Raw genomic sequence first — 25,424 nt, forward strand, 5'->3', positions numbered from 1 at the left:
GGAGGGAGAGCAAGGCTAGCCATGTGGACAGGACCTGGGGAGCCTCAGGCATCTTGATTCTCCTTATTTTGGTGTCTTGGCTGTGGCCAGAGCCTTTGATCAGGCCAGGAGGTGCCGAAATGTGACAATAGCTCTGACATCTCTATTTATCTACCTCAGCAAGAGTCAAAGAGAACCTCCCAGGATACACTGCACTGTCTGGGCCCTGGCACTCCCATCTCGCATACTGGGGCCATGGGTAATGCGGCAGCCTTGGGGACTTCTGACCCTGGCCAGACTGTGGCGGCTCTTACACTTGCCCTGTGTAACCTTGGCCAGGTCCACTCCTCAGATGCCAAGTTGTGACCCCTCCCAGCCGGGTGAGATGGCTGGAATAAACAGCAGGAGGTACTGATTTCTGAGCGCTGACCACCTCCCAGAGAGACTGCAGGTTTGCAGTGTGGGAACGAGGGCCGTGCTGAGGGTGCACATCTCTAGTTATGCCCGATTTATTTTATTGATGTAAAAACTGTTGAGGAAGCAGCTGCGGGTCAGAGCTGGTGATGGAGGAGCTGAGTGGAGTGAGAGGGAAGGGTTGGTGAGAAGTCAGGAGATCAGTCTTGGTACCTTGCAGCTCTTGTGAAGAGCAGGGAAAGCCCCTGGGTGATGACAAGAGCCACCCTAACCAAGACCCCGGCCACTATACCAGCAATGACCCCTGCAGGGAGAACTGGGGTATTTTCTTCTGCTGAAAGACCCAGTATGTTACAGGGGAAGCCTTGAGGGTCTGTGCAGGGAGCGGCCCAGTGAGGGTTGAAGGAAACAGCACCAAGGTCCGAGTGGTTTGCTGTTTTCCTCATCATGTTCTCCTGCCTCTATCACTGGCAGCTGTTGCTTCATTTTCTGTTTTGAAATCCTGTGGTTTCTCTAATTTATACACTCCTACCTGTAGCCTGTACCACACCCTATTCCTGTTTCTTTAATGCTTTTTCTTTTATTTTTTTCTTTTTCATCACGTGACAGTCTCAGAGTGCTGATTAGTAGTAATGATAGTGACTCTTTTCAGGAGCTTTTATGTGTCAGGAGTAGTAGGAAATACTTACATTTCATTGATCTTCCCATCCCCAAGAGGGGGGAGATATCACCCCACTATGAAGATTTAGAATCTGGCACCTAAATTCTTTTTTTTTAGTTCATTTATTGGTACGTTTTAGGTATACAATTCGTTTACATTTATCATTGGGTGTTTGTACCTGTGCATGATGTATCTTGGTTCTTATTTTTTTTCCCCCATTACCTGTGCTCCCTTCACCCCCTCCACCCTTCCCTATTTACATAGATTTCATTTCCATTTTTTTTTCTTTTCTTTTCTCATAGTTTTTCCTTTCCCTCTTTTCCTTTCCCCTTCCCCTCCCTTCACTCCTTCGTCTTTGGACCTTTTTTCCTATTTCAAATTATCAATTATTCATTTTAATCATTTTAACCCTTGTTTACACTATCAGTTTCTCACACTAGTGAAACTATTTGGTATTTACACATGTGTGTCCTATTTATTTCACTTAAGATTATGGCCTCGATATGCATCCATTTAGCTATAAATGACTCTAGTTTTTCATTCTTTATGGCTGAGTAGTACTCCATTTTATAAAAAAACCCACATTTTCTTTATCCAGTTTCCAGTTGATGGGCACTTGGGCTGCTTCCAAGCTTTAGCTATTACAAACTGTGCTGCTATGAACATGGGTGCACATATATCACTGTGGTATGATTCTTTTAATTCTTTTGGGAAGATACCCAGCAGGGGAACAGCTGGGTCAAATGGGACCTCTAGTCCTAGTTCTTTGAGGTATCTCCATACTGACTTCTACAGTGGTTGCACGAGTCTGCACTCCCACCAGCAATGGAGAAGGGTTCCTTTCTCCCCACAACCCTGCCAGCATTTGTTATTGGTTGATTTCTTGATAGCAGCCATTCTTTGTGGGGTGAGGTGGAATCTCAGTGTTGTTTTCATCTGCATCTCTCGAATGACCAGTGATGTTGAACATTTTTTCATATATTTGTTTGCTCCTTTTACATCCTTGTCTGAGAAATGTCTGTTCATTTCAGATGCCCATTTTTGAATTGGGTCTTTGAATTTGGGGGGTCTGATTTTTTTCAATTCTTTATATATTCGAGATAGTAGTCCTTTGTCTGACATACAGCTGCTAAAAAATTTTTCCCATATTGTAGGTTGTCTGTTAGCTCTGTTGGTGGTTTCTTTTGCAGTGCAGAAACTTTTAATAAGATGAGATCCCAGCTGTTGATTCTTTCTGCTAGTTCCCGTGCTGCTGAGGTTTTGTTCATGAAGTCTTTTCCTATGCCAATGTCTTCAAGAGTTGTACCTAACTTATCTTCCAGCAAGTTTAGTGTTTCTGTCTTAATATTTATATCTTTAATCCACTTAGATCTTAGTTTAGTGCATGGTGATAGGTATGGGTCTAGTTTCAATCTTTGGCAGGTTGAAATCCAGTTTTTCCAACACCTTTTATTAAATAGGCTATCTTTCCTCCAATGATGTTGGTTGGCTCCTTTGTCAAAGATGAGGTGGCTGAGCATGTCTGGAGTTGTTTCTGCATCTTCTAATCTATTCCACTGATCATCAGGTCTGTTCCTTTCTGGCACCTAAATTCTAAGCAAAGAAAGTCATAGAACTGATAAGTGATTCAATGAAATGCTAACCCAGTTCTACTTGACTCAATAACTAATAACAAAGTTTATGAAAACAATACTAGTTGACAGCATAGATTGAGCCTTGACTCTGTGTAAGATCCTGGTTTAAGGGTTTTAATTTCATGAATCTAATAAATATCATCACAGCAACCTTAAGATGAAGGTGATACATTATAATTTTACAGAGGAGTAAATTGAGGCTCAGGAGATTGAGTGTTTAGTCAAAGGTTAAACATCATGTATAGATCAGAATCAAGATAATAACAAGGTTATCTAGTTTCTGGATTGTTAACCACATTTTCTCCAAGCTCTGAAGGATTGTGTCATTTGATACACCACATTACGGCTTATATCTAGATGTCTCCGCAAAGCCTCATGTGCTCATAGATGGGGCTTTGGGGAGGTGACTGGATCATGGGTGTGTGATACTGGATTAGTCCACTGATTGGTTTAGAATAATTTGGGGTACAGATGATGGATTTACAGAAGAGGGAAACCCCAACCTGGGTGTGGGTGGCACCAACCAATAGGCTTGTAATCTAGATGGAACAAAAAGGGAAGGAAGAAAGAAGGCTTGCTCCTTCCTGCCTATCCACCCTGCCATGGACTGTTTTTCTTCTGCCATACCACCCTGCCTTGGAGCCATCTGACTACCGCCTGAAACCTCTACAAACTGTGAGCTAAAATAAACCTTTCCTCCTTTAACTTGTGGGTGTTTGGTATTTGTCCTAGCAATGAGAAAGTAACTGTCAGGGTGAGTACCTGACCATGTGGTCCAGAAGCCTTTGGGACTGGTTTGTGGGAGGAGTTTGGAAAGGTTTGGAGATGCTGGCTGGAGAAGCAGCCCTAGAATGCGGTAAGCCGAACTTGATGAGAGATTCTGGTCGGTGTTCAGAAGACCAGAATGCTGAGAAGTAATATAGCCAGTAAAGACCAGGCTCAAGAGTTTTCTGTTGGGAAGAACTGCATTGGCAATTGGACTCTGGCTATGTGTATTATGCTCTGGCAGAAAATTTGTCTGCATTTTGCTCATGTCCTGGGGTTTTGCAGGAGACAGAGATTAAGGGCAGTGTACTAATTAATCTCACAGAAGAAATTTCTAGGCAGCCCCATGTTGAGGCAATGGCATGGTTACTGTTGGGGATTTTTAGCTAGATCTATGTTGAGAATCAAGAGCAAAGTACCCCGCAGAATGATTCAAAAAGTTTTAAGGTTAGCCAGAAAGAAAGCTCCAGTAAGTTTGTGTCCTGCAAAGATGAAGCAGAGGAGAACTTGGTTGCTGAGAAGGAACAGGAAAATAGAAAAGATGGCCTGAGGACATCATAAGAACCACCAGGACTCTAGCCTATGTAGCCTCAAAATAGCAAAGGTGAAAGACTTTGCTTTGAGAACAGAGCCTCAGGGCACCATGTTCCAGAATGGTGGCAACCTAGAGAAATTGTTTCTCTGAATTGGGTTCATAGTGCTCAGCAATCCAAGTACTTGATCCCCTCAGCCAAGAGAGAGAAGGAAGTGTGGCTACTGCTCCAGCTGGTGGCAGATGTCAGTGTCATTGACATGGTGCTGGTTTTAGGCATGTGCAGAATGCAAGAGTTGTAGAATCAGGAAAGCTTCCACCTAGATTTCAGAAGAAGGCCTGGGAGGCCATGAAGGGCAGTGTGTGAAGCTGTGAGTGTGAAGCTGAAGATGCAGTGGAGACCCTAGAAGGTTGGAGAAGCCAGGAATGTGGATCATCTGAGGAAAGCTGCAAGGAGTGAGCAAAGCCAGTCCAAGAGAGAAGCCATGACAGCTACAACCACCAGCAGTGCTTTAGGGGTGGAGCCACCCAAGCCCTGTAGAGTTCACATCTTGCCACAGGTTGCACCAGATGTTGGACCTGGAACTATAGGACTTAGTGTTTGCCTGGCTGGAGTTTGGTCTTGCTTTGTTCCATTCCTTTCTATCTCCCTATTTGTGCCTTTTGGAATGAAAGTGTTTATCTTGTGCCATTGAATGTTGGAAGTGTTTAACTTTCTTTTCACTTGTACAGGGGCTCACAGCTGAGTTTGCCTTAAATCTCAGAAGAGACTTTGGACTTGGACTTTTCAGCAAGGCTGAAACTGGTAGGACTTTGGCAACTCTTAGAGGTGGACTAAAGGCCTTTTACATAAAGTCTTTTGGGAGCTGGGGTGGAATGTTACCGCTTATATCTAGATGTCTCCCAAAGCCTCAGGTACTCCTATGCGGAGCTTTCGGAGGTGGCTGAATCATGGGTGTGTGATGTTGGATTATGGGTGTGTGAAAACTAGATTAGTCCACTCATTGGTGTAGCATGGCTGTGGGTGCTGGAATTACTGAAGTGGGAAACCCCAACCTGGGTGTGGATGGCACCAACTAATAGGGTTGTAGACTGGGTGAAATATAAAGAGAAAGAAGGAAGACGGGCTTGCTTCTTTCTGCCCACCCTGCCACGGACTGTTTCTCCTCTGCCATACCACCCTGCCATGGAGCCAGCCGACTATGGATTAAACCTCTACAAACTGTGTGCTAAATTAAGCTTTTCCTCCTTTCACTTGTGGGTGTAGATGTTTTGTCCTAACTATGAGGAAGTAACTAAGATAGGGTCTCTTAGGCCAGCCCTGTCCAAGTCCTATAGGGTTTCTCTCAAGGACATATTCATGGGGAGAAGTCTAGAGGCTGGGCTGAGACTGATCTCCCTCAGCTGACCCCAGGAAGTTAACCTCTTCTCTCTGCAATGTGGGTTCAGGGGGTAAAAGATTCTGATTTATTGAAGTGTGTTTTCAATGTGCATGTCCTTCCTGAAATGCTGAACCCCACATGGGGACATAATACAGAATTTGAGTGAGGCACAGTTCAGGTCTGACAGTTGTGTGTGTGTGTGCGTGTGTGTGCACACGTGTGTGCGCACGTAATGGAATTATCCCTATCCCACATCCAGAGGTTGTAAAGAATCACTCATGGTATATGTGGAACTGTCCAGATGCTTCTTCATACTAAAGATTTGTTTAAGGTTTGCAGAATGTAGTATCCTGCATTCTCCAGGGCAGTGGTGGTGAACCTAGGCGTGTGTGCCACAGTGGGTTATTTGTATCACTGAAGCTCTGAAAGTTTGTTGTCACTGCTCCTAGGTGACTTTCTGGAGCAGTAGGGATCCATTGGGGTATATTGTCTTTTATATTGTCTCTTTATATATTGTCTTTTAAAGGCTGTATGAGGGCCGGAGGTAGTTGCTTCAGTGAGTGGTACATATTTTACAATTTGATCACTGTTGATTGCCATTTCCCCTTTGTATCAGAAACAGCCCTTTCGATCCCCGGTACCAAAAAAAAAAAAAAAAAAAAGAAACAGCCTTGAAGACTCCCTGGCAGATGGTGGGCAAATAGAAAATCCCACCCTTTTGCAGCATTGAAGGGCACTGATTCACTAGTGAGTTGGGCAGTGGTGGGTGGGTTCCAGAAGGTTAAAAGTGAGGTTAGAATGGAGGAGAGAGAAGTACATCAGTATCGAGACCTTCATATTGGATGGAAAGACGGGACCCTGGGTCTTCAACAGATATCTTCATCCCTCGCTGGGGTGTGTATCTTTGTGTGTGTGTCTCCTACTAGGTCAAAGTCAGGAGTATGACTTCCACTCCTTCAGCAACCCTCAAGTTGTCATTTTTTGTATTTGACATACTCTTTCCCAGGTGTCTACATGGCTCACCCCTTACATCCAGGCCATCTTGGAGAGACACCTTCCCTGACAACCTCTACAGACCCTGGGTCTTCACTTTCTCACCTTCTCCTGTTCTCTTCCCTCCAAGGTTCTTGTCAACACCTGACTTTTCCTTCTAGATGTCCTTGCTGGTCTCTCTTCTGGTCCACTAGGCAAGAGTTCCATGAATGCAGGGACCTGTCTGATCTCTATTGAAGTCCAGGGCCTGGGACAGAGTCAGATAACTGTGGATGAATGAGCAAGGGCTCCTAGGGCCTGGAATATCTGGTTGTGCTTTTATTTTTTTCAAATTCTTTTTTTTTTTTTTTTTGGTACTGGGAATCAAACTCTGGACCTTGTGCTTGGAAGGCAGGTGCCAGAACCACTGAGCTAAATCCCTTGCCTTTTTTTTTTTTTTTCTCAAATTCTGAAGTTGATGGTTAAGGACAATGTTTAATGTCTTAGCCGTTTTTTTGCGGGGGTGGTGGTGGTACTTGGGAATGAATTTATGGTCTTCCTACTAAACTATATCCCCAGTAATTTATAGATATATTTTTATTTTGAGAGAGGGTCTCGTTAATTTACTAATTGTCTGGGCAGGACTTGAACTTGTGATCTTCTTGGCTCAGCCTTCCAGAGTGTTGGATTGCAGGCATGCACCACCATGCCTAGCTCCAGTTGCATTTTCATTTGGAGAGTCACCCAGACATAGCTCACATTAATTTTCACAATGGAATAGACAGTGATGATTTACTGGGAACGGTTAACAGTGGAGCTTTTCCTCCCCTTTCATCAATTCCAGTTCATTGAGTTTCCTGTTACTGACACATCTGTCCTTCTTTTGAGTCCTCTCCTCTCAAGCTCTGAACAGAAGGCCTATGTCTCCTCTCAGGGTTTTGTCCTCCCAGGAGACCCCAGCCAGTATCTGTTCTCCCTTTCTCCCTCCTACTTCCAGGGAATCATCCCCTCTCACCTGTGAGCAGGTGCCCCTGCCAGGGGACACACATCTGTTGGGAGAGACTGAGGGTGTCTCCATGGTCTCTGCTGCCTGCTCTGTACTCCGTCTGTGGGGGGGAGCTTCGTCTCCAGAATGGCTCCAAAGCACAACTGCTTGGGTGGGTCAGCTCTGCTGTCCTTCCTCTCTGTGGGCTGAGCTTCCTCCCAGGGCAGGAGTACTTCCTAATATCCCATAGGCTGGGAGCAGGGTCTCTGTCCAGGAAGATTCTCTGTCACTTCCCCTTTCAAGGCTACTTCCTGTGCCCTCTTCCTCTTTCCCTGTGTGACCTTTCAACACCCAGACCACACTTTGAGGAGCAAGGCTTTTTGGAGACCTTGTTCAGAGAAGATCAGCTCACCCCCAGCTATGACCTCTCCTTGTCCTGGAGGTGGGGCTGTCAGCACCACCAAGGACTCTGGGGTCCCCAAACCCAGGAGCATGTTTCCCTTTGTGAACCAAAACCCAGAGGGGCCCTGTATTGCCCATAATTTCATGTATCTAGGAAGGTGGGATTTGTTCCCAGCAGGAAGGTGACAGAGATGGCACTGGGGGGTAAAAAGAGACCTGCTATGTGATGACTGGTGAGAAGGACCCACCCTTTATATTTCATGTCACCACCTAGCTCAGAACCAAGGACACAAGGCAGCATCATTATTGCAGAAGGCACCACAGGTGCTTGATGTACAGGGAGAGGTGACTGTGGTGTCCTGGAAAGAAAGGACTGTAGGGGTGGGAGGTCAGGTGGCTGTGGGCTCCATAGTCCTCAGGGGAAAGTTTCAGGACAACCTGCCTCTCTATGTGTTAGCTGAGCTGGGGCTCAGGTTTGCCCATGTCTTCCTTGACCATTCTGGGTAGCCTCTGTCCTCTGCCCTTCTGACTGTCCTGTGGTCCCCCATCTTTACCCATGAGCGATGCCAGGAAGAAGGGTGCTACACAGGGACCCCTGGTAGAGCAAGGTCCTCAGAGATCAGGAAAGGAGTGGAACAGATCAGGCATGTGGGAAGCACCAGACAGGGTCTGTTGGGGTAAGAGATGGAAACGAGGCTGCATCTCCACCTCCTAATGTTGGCTGTGTGGCCTCAAGACGCCCCCTGAAGGTCACCAGGAGACCTGCAACCAGTGTCCGCAGCTGCAGCAGGGATGCTGGCCAGCTCCAAATGGTGCGAGCTGGCCTGGAGCCTACCTAGCATACAAGCGAACTTAGATTTCCAGGGTGTAAGGCTGTTCATCTGGGTCCTGTTCACTGTGGGTGCCCAGGCTGTAACATGAGTATTAAATCCAAGAGTGGGCAGCAGAATTAGCCCGAGTCTGAGAAGTGACAGGTGAGTGCCTTAAAATCACTGCTTCTGCCTCCCCCCTCAATGAGGGAGCAGCAAGAGTTCCTGTGGTCCAGGGTGGGGCCCAGGGACCCTGGATCTGGGCATGAGATCCCAACTCTGTCCTGTCACTGTGTCTGCTTGGGGGTGGATTCTTACTTAAATAGTAACCAAAAGTATACAATTTGGAACGTGAAGAGAAATTCCCCTATTTTTCTTCCGAGGACACTTCTTGCTATACAGAGAGCTGATTTCGCGTCCTTCTGTCAGACTTCTTATAAGGTTCTGACTGTCACAGGGACTGTCCAGGGCTGTGGATGTTTCCTCCTTCCTTGTCCATGGGATTCCTCATGTCCCAGGTTGGAAGATAGCCCAGTGGGTGTCCCCTGGTGTGTGATTATAGACCTGGAAAACCTACCGCCTTCCTGCTGTTGAGGCACAGAAAGCCTCGGGGCCATGGCCTCTGGGCACTCGGGGCTGATTAGTGAAGAGCCATTTTCACAGTATCAAGGACGTCAGTGTCTGCCACTCCTGTACACAATTTTTCTGCTAAGAGGGGAAGGATTTCATCTGCTGAATTGTTACCGGAGCTCAGCATAGAGCAGTGAGTCTAAGCCGGGGGTTGTTTTGCCGTCTAAGCCGGTATTTGGCAGTGTCTGGAGACACGTTTGATCCTTACACCTGAAGGAAGTATCAGTGGCGAGATGACGAGAGCCCGACTGCGCATCTTTCGCGTGTCCCCTGCAGCCTCCCCTCACCCTGCTTTTCCCTATCCCTCCCTAGTACCCTCCGATCTCATTCCCTTCCTCCTGCATCTTCACCTCCCTCTGAACCTGCCCTTTCTCCAAGGTCAGCCTCCCAGCTCCCCTCTCCGGCCCCTTTGCTCTTCTGGCAGGAAGCGTCCACTAGAGGGCGCGCACGGTCTTCCTGAGCGCCGGAGACTCGCCATCCCAGAGACAAATGCAGCGCTTTTTAGTTTACAGTGGATTCTCAAGTTACGACCGGCCTGACATATGAACAACTTAGGTTACGACCGGAATTTTCGTTTTAATTTACAACTAAAATCTCGAATTATGTCCCTCATGCCAGCCGCTTGTGTTTCCAGAGGGTCTCAGAATCAGAGACTGAACTCTGTCCCCACCACACTACAGGGTGGAGCAGGGTTCACTAAGGAACCCAGGGAAGAGAGAGTTCCGTTTCAGGCTCCTGGGATGGCATCACGTGGTCGCATCACACGGTGGCCAGGCAGAGCAGAGACATCGTTTTCCCGTGTCATCCAATGTGTGCCTCACACACCTCAGGGTCTCAGGGTCTCAGTGGAGACCACAGTTTCTATTCCATATTTTAAGTGGAAGAAGTCCAGAGAGATAAAATCCAGTGAAAATACATCAACTTCAGTTCAACTCAGTGAACAAAAAGGAATTTGTTGTCCCAGAAAAACCGGAGCCCCCCCTAGAACAATACAATGGCAGCTCCTTGGATTTGTCTGCCAGCAACTCCAGGTATGAGTGGTTTCCATAGGGACCAAGCCAATACCTCTGAAGCTTCAGACCCACCTTATTGGCCAGGGCGTGCGGCAGCAGCACAGTCTGGCCCCATACAGCGCTGATCTTGTCCCACTCCACAGGGACGCTGGGCAGGTACCCCAGGCTGAAGTTGTTGATGGTGCTGAACTGCCTGCTGTCAGATGTGGAAGGCAGCATTGAAGACGCTGGTCTTTTTCAGCTCATCGTCCGGCTCCAGCTGCTGCTGTTTAAATTTGCTGCATTCCCACTGGTACTGGGGTTCCTCCTGGCCCAGCTGCTCAGCCTTGCCCTGCACAGTCTCCAGGTTCTCGGCCACCACTTTGTGGTTTTTTTCCACCTCCTCCAGCTCCTGGATCAGCCGCTCCTCCTCCAGGGCGAGCTCCTTCAGCTCCCTCTGCAGCTGCCCACTGTGGTCCTCATTCATTTGCTCCAGGACCTCCAAACAGCGCCTGTAGTTCTGACACTCATTCTTGGTGACATTGAGCTGTGTATCCAGCTAGTCCAGGAGTCTATCTGTACACTCCTCATAGGCTGGGTGGTCCACATCTGTCTGGCTCAACATGATGGCAAAAAGGTCCCCGGTGACCTTCAGTCTGTGGCTGAGGTTCTCCACGGTACTGCCATTAGATGCCGCCCCAATGAGTGTGAAGCTCTTTGTGCTCTCTGTGGACATCATCCTGGCTGGGGGGATGAACTGGCGTGAGACACCATCCTGGCTGATTTCCACAAATGGCTCCTCCCCTGAGTTAGCCTCTTCTTCCTGGGTCTCTCCTGGTTTAGCCTGGGCTGTGGTAAGTAATGGATCTGTGAGCTCCTGGATGGTGATGAGGTCCAGGATCTTGAAGCTGGTGTTCAGTTTCAGGGGCTGACCACAGTGCTGGTACCTGAAGCTGACCTGCATGGTGCTGCTGGATGCCTTGGACCCTTCCATCCCTTGGGACCCAGGTTCACTCTACCGTGGGGGCGCCACGGCCTCAGGTCCACCCTGGAGCGAGGTGTCCAGGTCAGCCATCACCCAAGCTTCCACATTTTTAAAGGACTGATTCAGTGATCACACCCTTCTCTGTGGGGTGGGCTGGTGAGCTTGCATGAGTGTGGCTAACAGACATCTGGAAAGGGGTCTGTGATGGATGAGGAGGAAATAAAGGTCCGCTTTCTCCTGGGATAACCGAACTGAGACAACTATCTTGTGAGTGAGCCCAGGAGGAAGAGGTCGGGTGAGGGCATGGAGCCAATTTCATACCTGGGCAGAAGGACTCTATGTGCACAGAGCCTAGGGGCCTGAGGACCTGCACCCTGAAACAGAGAGGCAGAGCTGCAAGGCCTGTTCTCCCACAAACTCAGCATCAGCCTTCCCCACATACAGACTCTAGGATGTGCTGCTCCTGTAGGTCCCGGGTCCCTGATCTCTGACCAGGGTGACTAGGCTGGATTTTTTGTAGAAGGCTGGGTGCAATGCTCATCATAGAAACCTAAAGTCAGCCCCCTCTGTCACAAGCTTGAGTGCCATTCCCCTTCTCCTCCCCACTCTCATGGGGACCAGGGATTTTCCTGATGTATCTTCAGAAATGTGTCCTAGAGACTAATTTCTTCAAACATACCCCACCAAGGGCACATGCTAGGACAGTCCAGGGAGACCTAGAAAAGGAGCCAAGGAGTGGTCTGGGTAGGGCAGGAGGGGACAGGCTGTGCCTGCAGGGCCAGGATGGGTGAAGGCATCTTGTCTTGGACCGTGACTCTAGGACATGCATTTGGGAGGGAAACCAGCAGGGACCCAGGGAGTCCTGTGGGCCCACTTTTCCCAGAGTTCATGTTCCATGGGCCTGTGTGGTGTGGGGACAGCCAGGTGCTGCCCTGTCCCCAGAATTCTCTCTCCTGCTAAGCACATTCATGGCTAACTCCCAACACCACAACCACCTGACCCCACATGGACTCCCCAGAGGCCCCTCAAAGGTGGTCAGAGTCCGGGGTTCTGGGAGAGCTCAGCTACAAGAGAGGCTGCCTGCTCACTCCTCAGACACCTACTGTGTAGAAACACTGGTGTTCTCCTCTCCTGGTGGTCCGTTGTCCTGTCCCTTCTGCAGATGAGCTCTCTCCTTGGAGCTGGGTTCTGTGAGGCCCAGCCCACAGGGATGTTGAGGGGACACAGGCTACTTGGGGATGGGTGTGGAGGGAGAAGGTGGAGATCGCCACATTGGCTGTGTGGTCAGAGGATCGGAGGCCTGGGGTGTGCTTAGCAGTAGCTTCCTTCCAACTAGGGTACAGCGTTCCTTGGGTGGAGTGCAGGCCACTTCTGGTGTAGGATCTGGGGTTTGCTTATGCAGGAGGGCGAGGCCTGCAGGAGCTGGTGCAGCACAGAAGGTGGGGGGTGTTAAGGGTTTTGAGTTCATCCCTAGCATGATTCACCCTAAGTTTTCATCTCCTGGAGCAGGTGTGCCTGAGACCATCTTTCCAGGGGGATGATGAAAGCACAAGGCAAGAAAGACTTTGTCCTTTCAGTGCCTGACACTGGGCCCCACCCAGGTAACCCTCTTCCTGCAGATCAGAGACACTTCCACAGTGGAGAAGGTGCAACTGGAGGACCTGGTGGTAAACAGGACCTTAGATAAAGAATAATGACAACAGCAGTTCACACTCTGCCAGTGTTCATGCTCTGGAATTTATTGACCCAATATACATCTTGTAAGAACTTTACACTCCCATTCTCATTAGCTCTATAAACATTAGTAGAGATAATTGCCACTTTATAGGAAAAAGTTCAATATAGAGTTAAATAACTGATCATAAGTGAGCCAGCCCGAGGGGGTCACTCTTGATGGAACTGATGGATCAGAGGCCTTGTGATGTTATTATCAGCGTCCTTTCTCCTGACGGGGTCCAGGCTGAGGGTCCTGTGGTCCTGGGACAGCTTCATCCTGTCTCTGAACTGCAGACTCTAGTTATTGAAGATCCACTGGACAGACTCCAGTGTCACCTGAGAGGCAGGTAAGGACCCGAGCATCCTCTTCTGTGACTGTGTGTAGCTGGGTCCCATGAAGGGCTGTGTCACCAACTCCATGGAGTAACTGGAGGTGCCTGGCTGAAAGTGGGCTCACTTTTCCAGTTTCCTTGGACCTGACTGCGAGGAGGCTCAGGTGTCCATTTGGGAGATGATTTAGCAGATTCAGAACAGGCCTCCAAGACATGTCCACCCCAGATGGAATCAGGGTAGAGCCAGTCACTGGTTGAGTCTGGAGCAGATTCAGAAGCAGAGCATCTCAGGGATAGAGAAGGAGGCTTAGGGAGGGATTGTGACTTGCCTGTGTCTATGGACACAGTCCAGAAATCAACATTTTCCCGCACTCTCTCCAGAGAACCAAAGACTCCACCCCACAGCCTGGTGGTGATGCTGCAGCGTCCACTTATTAGAGATTATGATGTTCTTGACTGTGGTCTTAGGCCAGTGGCAGAGTTATGGATAAGTCAGGTGTAGGATCTGCCATTATTTGTAGTGGTTTGGGGGATAAAGAACTGCTCTGTGGACTGCAGGGGGTGTGAAAGTCTTCTCTGTGCTTAGGGCAGTGACCTTGAGGGTCTCTAGAGCCCAAAACTCTTATACATCCCAGACCAAAGCCTCCACCCCTCCTGACTCCCAGTGTAGCTGAGGATGTGGGAAGCACCTCCAATCATCAGTGAATGTCACATATGGGGATGGGTTGCCCCAGCTGAGGAACACCTTGACTGGATGGGCCTGGGTGCTAGAGGGCCCAGAGCTCATGAGGCTTGGGAGCACTGAGGCAGGTCCCATTAGAGATGAGCGCAGGCTTGAGGCTTTCCAGTTGGTGTTCTGCTTCCAGAAGGTTCACGTGTCTAAGAAAGCAGCCCAAGGAAAGGATGGAAGTGCTCTGGTTCTGGTTGAACTTAAGATATTGGAAGTGTGCAGGAGCCTCATAATGGGGGCCCAGCACCTGCAAATCAGAGGCCTCATGGACTGGGACATCCGGGCCAGGGTCTGCCGCACGGACCCCTCCCATTTGCTAGAGCACCAAGGAAGCATAATGCTCAGTTCCTCTCGCAGCCACAGCAGGCAGCAGGCTTTGGCCCTTGAAAGGAGCCAGGAGCTGCCTCTCATCATGTCACAGATTCAAAGGGGGAGACCATGGCAATTTCCTCCAGGCCACGGCAGGGTGGGCAGTGTGTGGGCAGAAAGATCTTCCTCAAATCACTGTAAAAATGAACTGAATGCTCTGGAATGCTTTTTCCAGAAATCAGCAGCAGTAACTGTGGTGCATGTTTTATTTTTCTAGAATCTTTGTTAAAGCCACATTATAGGGAATGGGGAAGGGGACGTTGCCAGAACCTCTGCAGTGGGTTCTGGTCTCCTGTGAGCCATCACAGCACAAGGCAAATTAAAGGATAGACAGGAAATGAGACTTAGAATGAAGAAGCTAGGTCTTGAGACCTGATCAGAGGTGCTGATGGCAGCAAATACAAAGGCCCCCAAGTGTGTCCAGTATTTATTGAATACAATCATGGGAAGGAATAGGGAGCCGTATGCTTAGAAGGCATCTGTGAAACACTCCTGAACACCTGGCATGATGGCACCAGGCAGGGCTGTTAGGGAGTAAGCGCTGCTTATCTTGCTTGGATAAAACAAACTGGTACTGGGACTGGGTGCAACTAGCAAGCAACCCATTGGGTCAATGAGAAGCCATATTCAGGGGAAAGGATTTTAATCGGCATCACACTGACCTCAGCTGGATGTAACTCAGAAGGGCCCTGCCATTTCACAGACCAGGGCTTAGGCCTCGGTGACAGCCATTAGCAAAGGAGCAATACTAGCCCAACTCCGCTACCTGACATGCCCATTTGAGTCACATAAGGCTTTGGTCTGACTCTCAGTATAAAACAATATAGCTGAATTAAGGGAGGCAAGAAGTAGGTGCCACTCATAGCCCACTAGTACTGGGCAGGGATGTCTGCTACACCACATTTTGCATTTTATCGCTAAAGGAAATGGTAAGAGCTGTACACACCAAGTGGATTTAGGTATAATCTACTGTGCACCTAAGTTTTCATGGTTTGTATAGCTCATCTTTTTGGTGCACAAAAATGCAGTTTCTCCTGTCTGTTGCTACTGGTCATTGCTGTACACAGTGCAGACACATTTCACCATAAAAGCTGGAAAGCATCTGGTCCAAATGCTGCTTGGCACAGGTGAAGGTGTGTTCAAGGTGGAATGTGTCCCTCAAAATCACACGCAGAATGCATCTCTTGGGCCTGTGGCAATGCTGGGAGAGGTGAGGAATAAAAATAGAAGCCAGTAATGAACACATCAGAGTGGGCAAGAATAGCCCAGAGCCTGAGAGGTGATGGGTGAAAGGCGAGCATCCTAGAAGTGCCACCCCTATCTCCTGGGCGGGCATGAGACCTCATCCTGTTTCTAGGTTTGTTTTGGGTGGATTCTTACTTGAGGCATCACACAAAAGCATTCTACATTGAATAAGAAGAGAAACTCCTGTGCTGTACTTTCCTTCTGAATAAGACATTTCTTTCTACAGGGAGAACTGACCTTGCCTCCACCACTCGGATGGCTCTTGAGGTGGTCTCAGAGTTACAGGGACTGGGCAGGGCTGCAGCTGTGTGCTCGCAGTCTATGTTTCCTCTTTCCCTGACCATGGAATTCCTCACATCCCAGGTTGCAACACCTGGCGATGTCAACTCAATGGATGTCGAGGCAGGCACATGGCTATCACTTCTAAACTTGTTTTCTCCTGGGACGGCAAGCCACTGATTAGTGAAGAGCCATTCTCACAGGCGTCCTAGGTGTCAACCTTTACTTCTCTTACACATGATTCTTCTGCCAACAGGGGAAGGATTAACTCTTGTGTGTTTTTGAAGATAGGTGTAGACCAGCAAGTCTCAGCCAGGCAGGTTTTGCCTCCCTGAGGACATTGGGCAGTGTCTGGAGACACGTTTGATTGTCATGCCAGGTAGAGGGGATTTACCAGTACTTAGAGGTCGGGGTCCCCAGATGGAGCTAAACCCTCACACGCTACAGACGGTCCCACAGCATGAGCAACCCTGACAGTCGGCAGAGAGGTGACTGCTTTCTGCCCTTCCCAGATTCCCCCGAATCTCCTTTCACCAGTTCCTCCCATCCTTCCTGCCATTCCCCAGACCTCAGCTTCTACCTCCTGCACCATCATTTCCATCCTCTGAACTTGTCCAAGGTCAGCCTCAAGGCCTTCCTCTCCTGGCACCTTTGCTCTTCTGGCAGGAAGCGTCCACTAGAGGGCGCGCACGCTCTTCCCTGAGTTCCTGTGACCCTGGCCATCCCTGAGGCACATGTAGCGGCTTTCCCTGGGCAGCCCTAGTCTTCAGACAGACGTCAGATTCCCCAGGTTGAAGCCTCTGGGTCAGGAACTAGGGATACAGGAAGGAACCTCACCGGAGGATGTGGTGGGATGAACTGGTGACCTGGGACCAGCATGAGGGCTAGGTCACTGGGGAGAGGAAGGGTCTTTATACAGTGGCTGGATCCCCAGGGCCAATGCCCCTGCCTGTGTGTGCCACTAGGGAAAAGGGCAGTGAGCCAGTACCTCTAAAGGCCCTGTCAGTTAGGATTTGTGTATGTGGATCTTGTTTGGGCTCCTGTGGAACCTTTTAGACTGGATCTTCTACAGTGGAAGACTGGTCCTCTAAGCCCCTCAAGCAGTGTCCTCACCTGGGAGAAGCAGGTGGGATGTGACAGCCACCATGGCACAGACTCCTATTAGACCCCGAGGGGGCAGGGAATCTCTGGGCTTCATTGTCACCCAGAATCGGGACCAAGAGGTATGTGTGGTCCTGCCCACTCCATTTCAGCAGGACCACCTAGTGGTTGGGGGGAAACTGGGTCTCCCCACTGCCCTAATACAGGTTAGATGCAGAGCTGGAACCTTCCCATAGAATCAGGCAATGGAGGAACCCAGGTTAGTTCTGGTAAGTGGATGTGGGGAGTTGCTGCTCTTCTTGGAGGTGGGAGTGCCTAGTTGATGCGCAGTCAGGAGGCTCATAGCCTTCTGAATGCCGTAGGCTGAGTCTCAGGGCTAGGGTGGTTCCTCTGAGACTCCAGCCTGGTTCCTGTAAAAAACCCAGAACCTCTCACATCAGTGCTATCAATTGAGGCTCCTCAGTTTTGTGCCTGAGCTCCCAGCTGCAGCTTCCCCACACCCAAGGCCTTCAGTCCTACATCAACACGTTGTCTCCATTGTACGGTGCAGGTCTGTCTGACTGCTGGCCTCACCTGATAACCTCTAGGTCCGTGTGTGTGTGTGTGTGTGTGTGTGTGTGTGTGTGTGTGTGTGTGTGTGGTACCGGGTATCGAACTTGGGACCTTGCGCTTTCGAGGCAGGCACCGGAACCACTGAGCTAAATCCCCGGCCCTACCTCTAGGTCTTTGGAGAGGTCATCAGCACATCCCTGTCCCCACCAGGATGAGAGGCAGGCTGGGGGCAGAATCCTGCCTTCCTGGTCAGCTATGGGACCAGTTCTCAGGCTCTGAGTCAATTTTGCATGAGGTAGCATCAAATGAATGGTGGGGAGGCATCAGGGAACAAATGTCAGCCTCCTTGTGTGTCTGAAAGTCATCCTGGTGGGGCAAGGAGCTCTGGAAATCACTGAACTTGATAATTTAGGTGGCAGTAGTTGTCTGTGGGGACTTGGGAATTAACAAGAAATATTAGGATCTTTTTGTGTTTTATAGGCAGTCTTGAGTTTGGAGCTGTAGGCTTCCCATAGAGGCCACTGTCATACTCAGTTCTACCTACTTGGGGCATAAACTTCAGCTTCTCCACATGGGTGCAGAGTTTGCATTGGGGGGGCACCATCAGCCTGGCCCAGGGGAGCCATGGTATGTGCAGCTGCTACAGAGAGATGTGCTTTGTGTTGGGAACAGTGCTCCTCCCTCCCTAGGGGTCGGGACTCAGCTCCCTCCTGCCCCACCCTTCCTGCAGGCCCCATTCTCTCTGAAGCCCCCAGCCACAGCCCAGTCTCACATCTTACAGAGGTCTCGGAGCTGACTGTCCCAGGGCATCATGCAGCTCATTCTGTGTTTGTTTTTGATGCCTGCCAGGTGCTGTCCAAGGTCCTGCCAGATCTCTGAGGATTTTGTGTATATGTCTCTGTCATGGTACCTGCACACACATGCAATATCAGGGTGAGGGAGTTAGAGAGTCTCTCAACAAATATTTATTTAATTGCAAGGATTCAAGAAGAAGGACTTGTGCTGACACTAAATGTACTTATATAGATAGTGGGTCATATTGTAGATAGGCCCACTCGACTCCACTCTACATTTCCACTCCCTTTGCCACTGATCTTGGAATTCCATCCATTAGAAGGGGATCATGGTACCTGCCTCCAGTTTACCTTGTGTTTGGCCATGAGATCTGCTTAGGCCACCTGGCAGGGAGAGATATGAGTCAATCCTGGCTATGGCTGGATAAGTGTCAAACCAGACACTGGCAGGGGTGTACCTTACCCAGAGACTGAAGAAAATATCCACAGGTGGCTTGTGAGGGATAACGTTTAAGAATAACTGGTACTAGGCCAGGTGTGGTTGCACACACCTGTAATCCCAGCACTTGGGAGGCTAAGGCAGGAGGATCACTGTGAGTTCGAAGCTGGCCTGAGGCCAACTTGAACTACATAGTGAGACCCTGTCTCAAAAAAAAAAAGTAAAAAAGAAAGGAAGAAAAGACTGCTACTAATGAGGATTGCCCAGGAGAAATGTGTGACGGTCTAATGGCACTACTCGGAAGGTTCTCAACAATGAGACTGTCTGAAAAATCTTATGAAGGAGTTTACTCAAAAACACTGCTTGGCCAAATCTCTGAGGGTCATGTGCTCTACAATGGAGCCACTCCAAGTCTGTGAAGGGTGTGCACTTAACAACAGCACCACCCCAGAGGTCCAGTGGTGACAGGCTGAACAAGGATGTACCAAGAAGGGCCGGGGATTTAGCCCAGTGGTTTCACCGCCTGCTGCACAAGCACAAGGACCCAAGTTCAATCCCCAGTACCAAAAAAAAAAAAAGAATGTACCAAGAAGTCCTCTGAGTGTCCAGGGGAGGCTGGATTATGGCACTTATCTTCTCCACAGTGCCCTGTCCCACCATGAACTCTTGCAGGAAAGGGATTTTATAGATGAAAGTGTATAAAAGTGACACCATTAGTTTGCTTTGTTCCATCGTATGATCAGCATTTCAAAGAACAGCTGATTTACCACAGGGGCAGGAGGGCAGTTTTTACAGATAGCATTGGCTTACCCAGTTCTCAATGTTCTGTAGATAATATTTATCAGGACAGTTTGGTATAGGTGCTTTTGACTTGGCAAGAGTGTTGGGAACATACAGTCCATCTTAATGTGCCTGAATGCCCTCACAATCTTATCTTTTGCAATGTTCCTCAGGTGGCACATTAAGATGTGCACTATAAACATATCTCACAACAGTATAAAGAGGAACAAATTATAATAAGCTATATTATAAAGGAAAGCAAAGTGAATACAACAAATCTCCAAGTGGCTCCACAACACTAACATGGAAGTACATGGATTTCCCCTTGATAGAGAAAATTTAAACTATAGGTTAGTTATTAAGATAGCTGAAGTAGAATAAGTAATACATTCCTTTAAGATTTACCTTTCCCATACTTTTATTGTTTAAGGTGATGGCTAACTGAACCTTTGACCTGTAACCTAGCTGTAGATAACATTGAACCTGGAGAAAAGCAAAGTAGAAATGTTTGGGTAGTTTACAATGTATGTGTTTTAAGTACCGTCTGTTATATGTCTGTGACTATAAGCATTAACAGGAACTAGTTGTAAAAGAGAAACAGAAGTTTTACTGACTAAAACCACCAGGAATGAGGTAATGGCTAAAAGAAGATATAAAAGGAAATGTTAAAAAAAAGGACAGGGTGAATATTGATCAGACGAGTTTCTGGCAGTCCCACCTTGCTGGCAAGTAAAGGCTTTGTTTTTTTACCCAACTTCTGTGTCTCCATACATTTCTTTCTGCGATTCCGGAATGCCCTGGCTTTGTTCCACTTTTAATTTCTGTAATCCCAGCATTCACAGGAATTTCTCTGGTCATGAGGTTGGTTTGCCAGTTGTCCAGTCTAGAATCCAGCTAAGAGTGGGGGATAGATTGCTGAGAGATGGAGAAATCCCTGGACATGTTATTTACTGAGCCTTACTAATAGGTGCTGCCAGGGTAGTAAGATAGGGTTAACTGACCCTAACAGGGAGGGTCCAACAACACTACTTGGAATGTCCACAAAGGGCACGTGCACTCTTCTAATTAACAGCATTGGGTCTTAGTTACTTTTTCTCTTGTTGCTGAGACAAAATATCCAACACCCAAAGTTAAAGGGGAAAGGGATTATTTAGCTCAATTTGTGGAGGTTTCAGTCCATAATCACGGGCACATGCCAGAGGAGTGTCACAGAGAATAAACAGTTCATGGTGCCCATATGGTAGCAAAAGCAACAAGGGAACCTTAATGGCATCTTTCTGCCCCTTTATCTTATCCAGACTACTGGGATTAGGGCAGTGCCAAGCCAATGAGTGGACTGGTTTAGTAATCACATGCTCTTAATCCCAGCACCACACACTCGAGATCCAGCCACTTCTGAAAAAGCCATCTATGACTGCACAAGGCTTTGAGGGGACATCAAGACCCAAACCATAACACACCACTTGGCAAAATCCCAGGAGGGGTTGTGTATTCAATAAGGATACCATTTAGGAGGTCCCGTGGTGACAGGAGGGACAAGTATTTGCCAAAAAGCATTCTGAGTGTCCAGCGGCAGGTGGCAGGATCTTGGCATTCATCTTTCCCACACGCTCTGTTCTGCTGTGAGTCATCTCAGGGTGAAGGTTTTATAAACTATATGGCAGTGAAAATGTTAGCTTGATTTGTTTCATTTTATGGTCAGTATTTCCCAGAACAAATCCTTTTGCATACAATCAAAAAGGCAATTTTTACAGATAACTTAAGTTTGCTCAGTTCCTGGTGTCCTTCAGATAATATTTATCTAGAGTCTGGTGTGGGTAACCTTAAAAGGTCCTTTTGACTTGGCAAAAGTCTTGGGAATGTAAAGGAGCATTTTAGTGACATAGTGCTAAATGCCCTAGCTTTTAAGGGGGATGATTCAGGGACAAGGCCCTTCAGTGTGGGCTGAGCCACCGACTCCCCAGTGAGTCTGGTCAAGAAGCAACTGCAAAGGGTTTGTGATTGGAGGAGGGGGAGGAAATGGGGAACTACTTTCTGCTTGGATGACTGTGAACTGAGACACTAATCCTGTGAGTGAAACTAGGAGGAAGAGGTGGGGGCTGTGCTGCACACAGACACTGTGGGGTCCTGATCTGCCACCCCTGCGTGTGTGACCCTGATTCAGCGACTATGTCTCCCTGTGCTTTAGTTTCTCCTCAGTATAGAAGGAAAAAGGCAGGTGGTCTGGGAATTATGCTAAAAATACTTGTAGGATCTGACCCAAAGCTTAACAGGAAGGAGCTGCCCAAATAACCAGCATCTATGGCCATAAGTTCCAGGACACAGTGCTCCTAGCCTGATTTCTTCTGAAAAAAGTGCTGCCAGGAAATTATATTCTCTCATTTTTGAGACTGGTTCTACTATTGAAAACACACCCATTCTTTCACAGGCAAAGAAAGCTTTATTCGGAGGGAGGGAAGAGGTTTCAGCTGAAGGGAGTCAGCAATGAGAAAGAGAGACAGAGAGGGAGGGAGAGACAGGCGGACACACACACACACACACACACACACACACGCACACACACCTACCTCAAGCTCCTCTGAGAACAAAGAGAGAAGCAGTTTTCATTAATGTACTGAAGTGGCCCCCATGCCAGCTGGTTAATGACTTGGGGATTGGTCCCTCTGTGGCCTCTACACCATGACACTGGTGAAGGAATCAGCTCTGTGACAGCCCAGATGTGGCTGTTAGTGCTGTGGCCTCCCAGGTGACCAGTTCTAGGAGCTCGTGGTTAGCACAGTGGACAATTTATTGTTCTCAGTCAGTCCTGCGCAGGAGGGTAAAATCCAGCCAAGAGCCCGAGATGGGATCTTGGGGACAGAGGATGCCTGGGGTTGAACTTCTCTTTGGGGATCTCAGAGGTCTCCCTGACCAACACCTACAGAGTGTTTCTCAGAGCCATGTTCAGGGACAGGGGCCCAAGGGACTGGGCTGAGACTCAATCCCACTGAGTTATTTTGGATAGCCCTCTCAGCAGTGAATGTCGCAGGGTCTGGATTCAGTGAGGGTAACTCTGATTTTTTGAAGTGTGTCTCTTTTATTTATTTATTTTCAGTACTGGGGATTGAACTCAGGACCTTGCACTTGCAATGCAGACGTGGTGCCACTGTGCTAAATCCCCGGCCCTAAGTGTGTCTCTTTTAAAGTGTATTCTGCACTAAATGCTCAGACCTCAACTTGTGGACATGATGCAGAGTGGAAGGGGGCCACAGTCTAGCCCAGGCACTCCTTGTGTGTGATGTGGAACTAGCCCCATCCCACACTCAAAGGTCATGGAGAATCACTCATGGTGTACGTGGAACTGTCCAGACGCTTTTTTAGTCTGAAAATCTGTGTGGATGATTAATAGGGTGTAGAATCCTGCATCCTTCTGAGTGACCTTCTGGATCAGCAGGGATCCATTGGGGTATATTGTTTCTCGATGGCTGTATGCAGGCCCAGGGATAGTTACTTGAGGTTCTATCAGATATGTAGCAATTGCAGGTCTATTGTATGCTATTTTTCCTTTGAACCAGTTATAGCCTGAAATATTCCCTGGCAGATTGTGGACAAGTAGAAGAACGTCCTTTCCTTCTGTAGCACTGAAGGGCACCGATTCAATAGTCACTTGGGCAGTGGCAGGTGGGTTCCAGAAGGTTAAAACTGAGGCTAGGAGGGAGAGAGAAATTCATCAACATTGGGATCTTCAAGTGAAGTAAGTCAGACACTAAAGATAACTATGGTGTATTTTCTGTCATTGGTTGGGGCGGCGGGGAGAGAGAGAGAACCTGAAAGTAGAAGAAAGATTAGTTGGGATAGGGAAAGAGATCAATCAAGGGGGGATGGAGGAAAGGGGATGGTGTTAGAGAGAGTGGATTCAAACAAAGTGTGATATATATGCATGTATGGAAATGTCACAGAGAAACCCATTCGCCCATATGATAACTGAGTTAATAATTATAATACAAGTAAGAAAAATACTGGGACCTTTGTAAGAAGTGGAAAGATCATGTGCTGGGTCCTAAGCAGGTGTCTTTACCCATCAGCCTGAGCGTGAGTGTGTGTAATATGTGCGGATTTGCATTTGTGTATATGTGTATGTCTGTATGTATCTGTTCTTGGCCAGTGTCAGGAGCAGGACTTCATTCCTTCCGTGCCCCTGAACTTGGCCTTCCCTCTGTTTGGAACACTCTTCCCCAGGTGTCTCTTCCACTCACCTCTTGCTGCCCTCGATCTCTGCTCACCTTCAGGGTGTCCTGGGGAGATGCCTTCCCTCACCATTGCTCCTAGAGACCCTGAGTCTGCACTTTCTCATCCCCTTCCTTCGGAGGCAACACCCGACCTCTCCTTCTAGATGTCCTTGCTGGTCTGTCTTCCTGCCAATTAGGACGAGAGCTCCATGAGCACAGACACTGGTCTGATTTCTGTTGGAGCCCAGTGCCTGGAACAGGTTCAGACTCCTGTGGATGGACGAACCAGGGCTCCTAGCACCCTGCACGTCCTGGGGTTTATTTGCCTGGTTTCTGAGGTTTGTTCTATGGGTCATAGTTAATGTCCCAGTTGCGTTTTTCTTTGGAGAGTCGCCCTGACAGACTGTAATACGAATTTTTGAAATATCGTGGCCAGCGATGATTGACTGCCTTGGAAAAGAGAACAATGGAGTTTTGCCTCCTTTATTGGTTCCGGTTCACTGAGAGTTTCCTGTTACTGACACTTCTGCCTCAGTTTTGTGTCTTCTCCCTTCAAGCTCAATACAGAAGCACTGTATCTCCTCTTAGGGTCTTGTGTCTCCCAGAAGACCCTGGCCAGTAGTTGTACTGATACCTTCCTGCCCGCTCCCAGGAAATCGTCCCCTCTCACCTGTGAGCAGTAGCCACTGCCAGAGGGTGCCCCTTCTGTGGGGAGGCGCTGAGGGGGGCTCCATGATCTCCGCTGTCTGCTCTGTTTCCCCTCTGCCGAAAGGAGCTCCAGCTGTTCAGCAGGGTCTCCGGCCTCTGCTGTGCTTCCCGCTCAGGGCCCCGAGCACTTCCCAGAGTCACGCGGGCTGGGGGCGGGCTCTCTGTGCCGGAAGCTGTCTCCGCACCTCTCAGCCCTGCCTCCCACTCTCCGCATGTGACCTTTTAATATCTCACCACACTCTTGAGGAGCAAGGCTGAGGAGGGAGTTAATTACGAGGGAGAGAGGACTGTGAGGGGTAGTGTGGGGCGTCCCAGCCTGCGCGGACCGAGCTGGTCTGGGGATAAGAGAATGCAGCCCTGGGAAAGGTCCTTTGGGCTGAGACCTGAGGCCAGTGGACATTCCCCTGGGAAGAGAGGAGGGTGAAAGGGCAGGAGATGAGTACAGAGGGACAGTCTTCATCGTGGAGGCGACTGGAGCTGAAGGGGGGAGATTGGAGAAGGAAGATGCCTGTGGGCTGAGACTGGGCTGGGGTGGGTCAGACCCTGCTGGACTGTGGCCCCTAGTGAGGGCTCAGCAGCCCCTTAGGAAGTGCCAGGCTTGGGGACAGTGAGGAAAGTATAGAGGGCAAAGTCAGGAGACAGTGTTTATGCAGCATCATCCTTAAGCACTTATCAGTTAACGTGTGATTTTAATGATGGGAAGTGTTCAGACTTGTATTCTCAATGTCTTTCAGGGAAGCCTTTCTCTGATCTGCCCATGAATGTCATCAAACTCAGCGTGTGGTCTGAAGCCAGGCCAAGCTGTGTCTGCAGACGTGGGATCCAGCCCCTTGTGCCCGGGGCCTTGGGCTGGGCTGAGCGCGTGTGAGGAGGAGAGAGGTCAGTGCGTGAAGGCTTACACGATCCAGAGTGCTCAGGTGGACAGGGCTTCATCCTGTCTCCTTCCCACATGACCTCAGAGCAGCTGAAATCAGGAACCAGGGTGGTACAGGGCTCTCAGTCTCTTCTTCCCTTCCTGAGAACTTTTCT

The 25,424-nt window shown here is 48.8% G+C and overlaps 1 non-coding gene and 2 pseudogenes across 2 annotated transcripts; all 3 read right to left on the reverse strand.

The window, feature by feature from the left end:
* Positions 1-1,737: 1,737 nt before the first annotated feature.
* Positions 1,738-7,612, reverse strand: LOC101702667 (uncharacterized). The gene is made up of 2 exons (XR_015447131.1): positions 7,355-7,612; positions 1,738-2,647 (listed from the first exon to the last, which is right to left on the reverse strand). It is a non-coding gene; the product is annotated as an uncharacterized LOC101702667 (transcript).
* Positions 7,613-10,098: 2,486 nt separating this feature from the next.
* On the reverse strand, positions 10,099-11,151 carry LOC101703044 (beclin-1 pseudogene; annotated as a pseudogene).
* A 1,875-nt stretch (positions 11,152-13,026) lies between these two features.
* On the reverse strand, positions 13,027-24,611 carry LOC110347263 (cell adhesion molecule CEACAM6-like; annotated as a pseudogene). The gene is made up of 5 exons (XR_015447136.1): positions 24,358-24,611; positions 23,742-23,873; positions 22,807-23,166; positions 17,862-17,890; positions 13,027-13,243 (listed from the first exon to the last, which is right to left on the reverse strand). The product of XR_015447136.1 is annotated as a cell adhesion molecule CEACAM6-like (transcript).
* Positions 24,612-25,424: the final 813 nt, after the last annotated feature.

This window comes from Heterocephalus glaber, unplaced genomic scaffold, assembly GCF_053883595.1.
Source record: "Heterocephalus glaber isolate CG9 unplaced genomic scaffold, H.glaber_assembly_v1.0 deba00001744, whole genome shotgun sequence".
NCBI classification, from domain to species: domain Eukaryota; kingdom Metazoa; phylum Chordata; class Mammalia; order Rodentia; family Bathyergidae; genus Heterocephalus; species Heterocephalus glaber.